Raw genomic sequence first — 9038 nt, forward strand, 5'->3', positions numbered from 1 at the left:
CTCTCTCTCTCTCTTTCTTTCTTTCCTTCCTCCTCCTCTTCCCCGGCAGCCCCTCCCTTCTTCCCTCCTCCCTCGGTCGCCTCCCTTTCTGGGATGGGAGCCCCGCCCACATCCTCCCATCCCGCCGCCGGGCCTCGCCTCGCCGGCCCTGGTCCCGGAAACCCGGGCAGCGCCCGAGTCAGCAGCTGCTGCCCAGGCTGGGACACCGCTGCCTCCAGCTCCGGGAAGCGTTCGGGGCTCACCTGGTGACCACGTGCAGAGGTACTAGAATGCATGCATCGACTAGCCCCAGTACCTTCCAAAAATACCCAGGGGAGTTTGGGCTTCTCTGAGTTTAGAGTAGCTACTGTCCAAACCGATGATTAAAACACTGAGTAATCACCATTTACCCGAGTAATTAGAGATAATGAAACACCTCTAAAATCAGGTTATAGAGAAAGGAGCTGTTGGGTGGGTTTAAAGGGAGGCCTTCCATAAACTGTTAAAGGATTTCCAAATGTTGAGAAACAGGCTATGCTCAGAGCTGTGTGCTTAAAAGAGGTACCAGGTACCTCTTTGGATATTGAAGGATGACGTTCCTTCCAAAGCATTTTTTAAAATGCTTCTTGTGGAAAGCCTTGGTGACCCTCAGAAAGTCAGCCCTAATAAACAGTCTAGTTTCCCCTGCCCCTCCAGACCTCACCCTTTTGAGGACAGAGGAGGCTTGGAGACAGGCTGGGGCAACGTTTTTATAATTGGAAAAGTCTGTTTGTAACTCATAACTTCTAAGAACCAACAAGGCAGTTATTTTTGTTATTGTTGTTGTTGATTTTTGATGTTGTTGATTTGTGGTGCACCTAGGAATCCTTAACGTCAGCAAACTGACATTCTAAGGAGGTAACAACCACAGAAGCAACAACCTTTCTGGTCACAAGGACACAAGACAATATACCCTTTGGTCTGTTTTTAAAGGAAGAAAGAAGATGAGGAGTTGGGCCTTTCCTACAAGAAAGTGCTAGTAATCATATTAGCAGGGAGGGGGAATGTGTGGCTTTATAAACCTTCCCAAACAGACCGAGCAGCGAGGACAAATACCGAAGGGGAAGGACAGCCACATTAAAGGGACTTGCCCAGAGCCCTGAAGTAAATCACAGCCTCTGCTCTCGAGGAGTCCTGAGCCTCTTCAGCTGCAGGGCAGAGCTGAGGGTCACCGCCCTGAGCTCCAGGTAGCCGGGGGGAATACCAAAGGATGGAGCATTTTCTGTGCTGGATTTCTCTCCCTGGGATAGATATTACACTTCACTGTCTCAAGCAGGGCATTTAAGTCTTTACTTTAAAAGATACTGGTCCAAGGTAGCTCTTCTGTAGAAACTACCTTCACACACCTCCAATATTTATAAAACAGGAATTACTTCCTGTGTGGAACACAGGTTACAAAGGGTGGGAAGTGCTTGAGATCAGAGAAACAACTGTGAGAGCAGAGCCAAGGTCTCCTGCCATCTTTTCCAAGTTAGGCCTGTGAAGTCTTTTAGCCTAATAATACATCAAACAAGGGAGACAAGCTAAATGGCTTTGGGCAAGTCCTTTCATTCTCGTGGGTCTCAGTTTTCTCATCTGCATAATGAAAGAATTAGGCCAGATAATTTCCATGACCCTTTTCAATTTGAAAATGATTTAAATGTTTAATTGAAAGTTTATTATATTAAACATCAACCTTCTTTCATTTAAATCACTTCTGAGCCCACCTCCTCTAAGAACCTCTGATTAAGCAGGACAGGGCAGTACCACCACCCTGAAAGGATGACTGACAATATACCTCCAGCTTCCAACATAATCAAAATTACATTAACTATTAATAATAACACAAAATTAAAACTCCATTCAATCATTACCTAATGTCCATCCTAGGGCCCTAAGCAGTGTGCTCCTTCTGTAAGGAATAAGGACAGATTAAATGTTTACCAAGCCTCCTAAATCAATCACTACTGTTTTAATCATTAACAAAATGTGTTCCTTAATATTTAAACTCGAAAGCAACAGTGATATGCTGTGCTTAAAAGCAGGGCTTTATTTCATTTCATTTTGTAGCACCAGATAATAGGTTTTTTTTCTTTTTTAAAACCCAAATGTTTTTGGATGATAGGTATTATCTCATTTTGCTGAAGCCCAGATACTAAAGTGGCCATTGGGCCACCCATGTGTCTGTGAAACTCATAGTCTAGGAGTTTCTAATTAAGCCACCTGACATACCTGCTTGAGACCCTGATATGAATCTTTAGATGTGTGTTGAGAGAACTCAGTTTCAGCTCTCCTGGGACAGCTTTATTTCTAGCCCACATTTTAGATGGGTGCAAACCATCATTATCAACTCCCTTTACTCCTCTTTTTGTTTTTTGTTTGTTTGTTTTTGTTGTTGTTGTTTTTTCCTTTCTCTCATGCCAAAGAACAAATCACTTGTTGGTTAGAGAGCTAAATCGATCACAGCCTAGAGATGAGAGGTGGTGAGGGCGATCAGTCCAGTCTTTTCACCATCTCAAGTTTACTTGGGAATCTTGATGTTTTTGTAGAACGTAATATGGATGGATCAAATGAAGCTGTACCCTTAAACCATATAGATTAGGAGGAGAAATCCATCATCATTCAAGAGCAACTACTGCTGCTCTGCTGCTACTGCTGAATAAAGGGCGTTCGTTTGTTGGGCATTCCCTGGATAGCATCAGGAAAGAGTAGTTGGACAGTGAACCCTTAGAACAGCCTTTCTCTGGGGACCAAAAGCTTCAGAACAAGGCTGCAGGTCCTGATTAGAATGCAGGTTTCCTGGCCTGGCTGCCTGAGATCTGGATCCAGAAATCTACATATTTCACAAGGTTCCCTGATGATTCTGAGTACACTAAAGTTTGAGAACTACTGTTTTAAAAGTCATTTCCCTTATATTTTCAGTGCTGATACCACTGAAAGGCTGACACCTAGACATTATTAAACAGACAAGAAATATGCTTGGCTTGTGCTCTATAAACTGTTAAATGCGGTAATTATAGCATGACTACCTCCAAACACACCTAATAGGTTTTTGCAAGTGAAAAGGTTTTTAATCCTATAGGTGTAGTAGTCCTTGCTTCAGGTCCTTGATTAAAAACATCAGGTCTTCAAACCTTCTTTGCCGATTGTCTGTTGAAGCTATGGAGGGGTACTTGGAAGAAATTCCCAGCATCATTGCTGACTTTTGAGAAGCAGTAAGACAGATAAATTGGAATTGGAATTACAAGGGATCTCTGAAGGCATTTGCTTTTCTCTTATTAATATTTACCATTTGTCTCATATTTGCTGTCTAGCCCTCATGACAACCCTCATAAAATTTCAGCTCTACAGATGAGAATCTGAAATTTAGAGAGGTTGTGTAAGTTGCTCAAGGTCACGAAGCTAGTAGGTGGTGGCCCCAAAATTCAGACCAGCTCAGTTTGTCTTCAGCTCCACATGCTGAGAGCTGGGCCTGCAGAGGGCTGGAAACCCATGGCCATAGTTTCTGACTGAACACGGCTTGCCCTGGAGGCTTTCCCAAGGCCAAGACACCAGCTGCAGCTCCATCCTTGCAGCTTTCTGTTACAGAGAATTTCAGGGTATCTTCCTGGTCCTTTGGAAGACAGAACAAAATCAAGACCCATTAGCTTGTCTCCTCCTGCTCTTATTACATAGCCCACCTTAGGGCAAGACTTATGTGACCTTCCCCGGGAAAAGGCTGTGATCTTGAGTAAGAGGCTGCTTCCCTCTGCTGGGTCTGTTTCCTCATTGTAAAATATGAGGATGGACCAGATTCCTCATAGGTCTTTCTCAGGCCCCAAGATCAAGAAACAATATACTGTCTATTAGTTAAAATCGTGGTCAAGTGGCTTAACCTCCGGAGTCTTGGTTTCCTCATTTATAATCTGAGAATAACAATTTCTATTTCATAATGTTCTTATAAGCAGTAAATGAGTTAATGTAATAAAATGGCAGGTACATAAGTGCTCAATAAATATTAGCTCTTATTATTTTGCAAAGGTGGTATTGAGTTTTATTTACAGTTAGTGATAAACTTTTTAAAGGAAAGGGCTATATCTCACATTGATTTTGTAATCATTGGTACTGCACATATCTCAGGCATTGACTGAATAAAGACTGTTTACGTGAATCTGCATTCATTGAGTTAACATTCATTATGATTTATCTGTACAGATCTGACCCAGGAAAACATCTCTGTCAAGATAACTAATACCTGTCAAAGCAGACATTCATAACCACTGGGCGCAAGGAAATAATAGACTAGATGACATAGCCAAAGCATTTTCCATCTCTGATTTTTCTGGTCCCTAACACCTCTCACTTTTAACAGTTTTTCTCTATACCTCTTGCTAAAATGTAAACCCATTTCCTTTTCTCTGCTCTGCAGAAGAAATATAAACCTGATTGCAAAGTTTTCCTTCTCCAAACATTTGAGACTGTTGTCAACCCTTGATATACCTTCACTCCAAGATAAATAATATTGGATTCTAATAGTTTCTCATGAATAAAACAAAATGTACTACTCCTTCAGTTCCTTATGCCTTACATTGTTCTCTTGCTACTTTCTGGGATATATTTTTTTTAATCCTTCAAAACAGACCAAAAATGGACAGAGAACTCTAACGAAGACTCCAGAGAGATCAGATGAAAAGACTGCTTTTATGTCTTAACATGTTTAACATGTGGATGGCAGACAGGGCATGGATATTGAAATTCCTCCCTTTGCAAAGAAGGGTTATGACAAAGAGGATGGGATTGGTACACAATGCAGGATATTTGGCTTCTCCCTGTTTTAGGCTTCCTTTGCTAAAACATGGTCAGCTGCACTCACCTGATTCTACGGCACGGATGCTGTTTGGAAACAAATTACTATGGAATGTAGCAAGAAGGTTACAACCTTGGAATGTCTTCATTCTCAGCGCACACATCCTTCTCTTTCTCTCCCTGTTGTGCGTGAACAGTGTGACTTGGATAAAATGCAGTGTCACTGTGGGATGAGTTTTGGAGGCAGGAGCAGAGTCCTATATGGACATGAGGCTGTACTAAATGAATTGTTGTAGTTCCCCAACTAGATTTCACCTGGGCAATACCATCTAACTGTCTCCCCTCACTTCATACTAACAGCTTTCTATCTAGTCTTTTGCAAGGAAAGTTTTGTCCAAAGGGGTATGTGATCCAAGGAATTGTTATCATATAAATAAAACTTGGATGTTTTTACAAATAGCTTAAATATATCAAGGTCCTTGGGGAGGGGGGGTCCTCTTCAAGAATAAAAGCATATTATTTGTAATCCCCTCAGGGATTACACATAGATGTAACAAACACTTTAAAATGCTTGTTGATGTTCACTTTGTGAAAACTCATCAGGTTGTATACATGAGATTTGTGCAGTTTTCTATTTGTGTTGTATTTCAATAAGAGTTTACGAAAAATATTCTTTTGAAATGACTTTTTTACAGTTGTTTTCTTTGACTACCATTTGAAGCCTACCAGCAAGAGACAATGTTTCTAGGCACCTCAGATAACCAAGGGGTTGCACAGGGCAAAGCTAGAACCACAATCTGTAGTCCCGGTGGCCACAGCAGTGATGAAACCCACCTATGGCTTCAGGGAATCCACTCTGGGGCCTCCCAGAGAAAAGCAGTTGCACCAATCAAGGCCTGGTCTCTGGGGACCAGTGCAACCCAAGGTAGAGGGCAAGGTGCTGCTGCCCCCTACATTTTTCTCAAGCTGAGGAGGGCAGGAACAACTGGGCCAGAAGAGAAGCTCCTGGAGGCATCTGCACCTTGTACAGCTCTTCCCCTCCTTAGCCGAGAGGCTCAGACTGGGCATTGCAAAGCATCAGTCTCGGGGGTGGGGATGGGGATGGGGAGAGACAGGGACCCCAGATGCTTATTTCATAGGATAAAAATGCACTAAGTCCAAAGGAGAGGTAACATCTTCAGAGAAAGAAATAGGGTCCGTCCCCAGCTTCTGGGAGCCCCCGGCTTGGGGGATCGGGCTGGGGACGGGAAAGTAATAGAGAAAATGGGGCTCCGAAGGAGCGCCTCTCTTGACCCCTCGCCAAAGCCGAGTCCCAGCTCAGACACAGAGATACGTCTGAAGTGCCTGTGAGCGGGGTTGGGCCCTTTTCGGGCCCTTGCGTCCCCAGGGCCAGGCTCAGAGATGATACAAACTCAAATTCAAGGAGTCAGAGAAATCGGAGGAGGCTGTTGAGAGGGTGAACTGAGGGAAGGGACCGACCGCCTGTCCGGAGCAACGGGGAGCCCGGCTCTCACCTCCTGCTGCCGGAGGAGGGGGTGCGGACGACGGCAGTGCCGAGCCAGCCCCGGCGCCTCTCCGCTCCTCTCCGGCCGGCTGCGGGCGCCTAGCTCCGGCTCCTCTTCCCTCGCACACTCACTGCAGGCGCCGGCGTGGGCCGCCACCCCGAGGACCTCGGCGCGCGTCCCCGGCTCGGGAGGCTGCGGGGTGCGCCGGCAGGGACGCCGCAGCAGGCGTCCCGGGGTGTCGGCCCAGCGAGGGTGGAGGCCACCCAGCTCCCCGCACCGCCCGGCCCGCGTTATTTTTAGCTCGGCGGCTACACCTTCCTACCTGCAAGAGCTCGCCCCGCTCTCAGACTCGTTTTGCAGGATTTGTGCCCCAGGTGGCTAATCTGACCCACACTTGAATAAACAGCGAAAGCGCGGGCCATGGGGTGAGCCGCCCGCAAGGAACCTCCATCCAGCCGCGCGAGAGGCTCCCGAGACGACGTCTACGTCCCGAGACGTCGACCTCCTTGTCTTGGAGACTCTGGGCCATTCCTGCAGAAGGAGAGAGGGAGGAAAGAAGGGAAGGGGGGAAGGAGGAGGGAAGGGAAGGGGGAAGGTAGGTAGGAAGGTAGGTCCTAAGCGCGGTTCCTGAGACAGTTTTGCTCCTTCTGCCTGCAGTTCCCCGTGCGCCGGCCCCGCCCTTAGATTTGTTGGGGCACAGGGTACCTGAGTCCGGATTATACTCGCAAAAAATTAAATCTGGATAGTAAATGTTAAGCTAGCCGCTCCCTCCACTACCGGTTCCATCTTATGACAGGTTGTTCAAGCAGCAGAGTCTGGGTGTTCCCATCAGGTAAGGAAAAGAGTTTGTTTCCCCAGGTGCCTGGGCTCAAGGGATCTGCTGTTTCTACTTGCCAAGCCCAGCAGCGGTACCTGCAAATTTATGCAACACTGGGGAGGCGAGGTTTATAAGGTTAGGAAGAGGAGAAGCAAGGACTTGGCATGGAGAAGGCCAGCAGCAGGTGTGAGGTTGCTGGAAGGGGCTTCAGATCATCTTTGGTGGAGCAGTGGGTCATTGCCAAACAACCTAGGGGGCCCCCAGCCTTCCCTGAAGGAGTTAAAAATGAAACATAGCAAGGTAACTCTGTTATCCAGTACAAAGGGATGGCAGGCTGGCTTTTGAAGCCTTTGCCTCATAAGTCCGATTTTCATTCTGAATCTTTTTGTTCCTCCTTTGCTTCCTACACATTAGGGTGTCAGTACAAGTAATGGGTAAGTATGTCTTCAGTGTGCACCAAAATGTTTGTGCCACTCTTGACTAGTTCTTTAGCTAGGATCTGAAGAGTTTGGATAGTCTGCTTTTATTTCCCCAGCTTTAGATAGAATCCAGGTGAAAAAAAAAGGGGGGGGGATAGAAACTGGAGGACTGAAAAACTAAGGGTCTTAAGGGGAATATAAAAGCGAGTGCTGGCTTTCTTTGCTGTATTTAAATTAAATGCTAATCTCTGTAGAGATTCTTAAACCGGCTATGTGGCCTCATTAAGGATCTCTATCTAGATGGATTTTTAGAGGATCTGTGAAAACCACAATATTTATGCATACAATTTTGGGGGTAAGTGTAAAAGTGCGTGTAAGGGAGGGTAACTTTATCCAATTTTCAAAGGGATTTGGGACCCAGGAAAGGTTAAAAAACCTCTAGACTATGGTGCCTGCAGTAAATCTTTCTTCTTGGGATAATGTCTCCAAGTTGCACACACACAAACCTTGACTCAGTGGTACATAGCTTTCACACCCAAGAGCAAAATGTTCTTAACTCTAACTTAGCAGAAATGTCTCTCCATTTAGAGCCAACACACACAGAGGAAAGGAGCCTGGCAGGAGAGCAGAAGTGTGACCCGGAACCCAGGTCCCTGCTCTGCCCCATGTTAGCTGGAGCCCACCTATCCACCTAAGACTCCCGAGAGTCTTAACGTGTAGATCAAATGCTGGAGTGTATGTGAAACTATTTTAACGCCTATGTGAAAACATATGGCTAGTGGCATTTATGAAAATAAATGCTGATGGGTTCCCGCATGCTAGTTATAATTAGATGAATAATTATGTAAATAATTATAATTATGTAAATATTTGCATATTTTCTTCAACCATATACTTATAAGGAAAATCAACGTACTATGGATTCTTGACCATTGTAGGGGAGTTCAAGTTTCATTATCTCATTTAATCCTTGAAACAATTTATGGTTTATGTACTATAGTTATTCCCTTCCTATTCCCCCCCCCCCCGCTTTTTTTTTTTTTTTTAACATTTGAAGAGAGGCATAGAGAGGCTAAATAAACTGCTGAAGACTGCCCAGCTAACAAACACCAGATTTTAACTCTGGATGAGGTTCCTGCTTTAGAGAGGGGATATTGGAAAAAGAGCAAAATTTGTTCAGATTTAGGTACATGTAATTCCTATGGTACGTGTGCATTCTGTGCAAAAGTGTAAGAGTTTGAAATAGAGCAGCCACACTTGCGATGTTCAGTCCTCTCATATACTCTGCTGGAAAACTGTCTTTAACCCATTCACTTCCTTTTCATTTCCTCCACAGTTCAGGTTCACTAGCATCTCAAAAGAAATTGATACACAGAGTTCCTTAGTGGCATCTATGCTTCAACTAATGAAGCAGCCTTAGAAGGGAAAGAACACCTCTGCCCTCCACTCCTGCACCCCTTCCAGTACGAGCTATCATTTTTGGCACCTAACGTATGGCAAAACGGCAACTCCTCA

The sequence above is a fragment of the Lipotes vexillifer genome, unplaced genomic scaffold, assembly GCF_000442215.2.
Source record: "Lipotes vexillifer unplaced genomic scaffold, Lipotes_vexillifer_v1.1 scaffold43, whole genome shotgun sequence".
Classification (NCBI taxonomy): domain Eukaryota; kingdom Metazoa; phylum Chordata; class Mammalia; order Artiodactyla; family Lipotidae; genus Lipotes; species Lipotes vexillifer.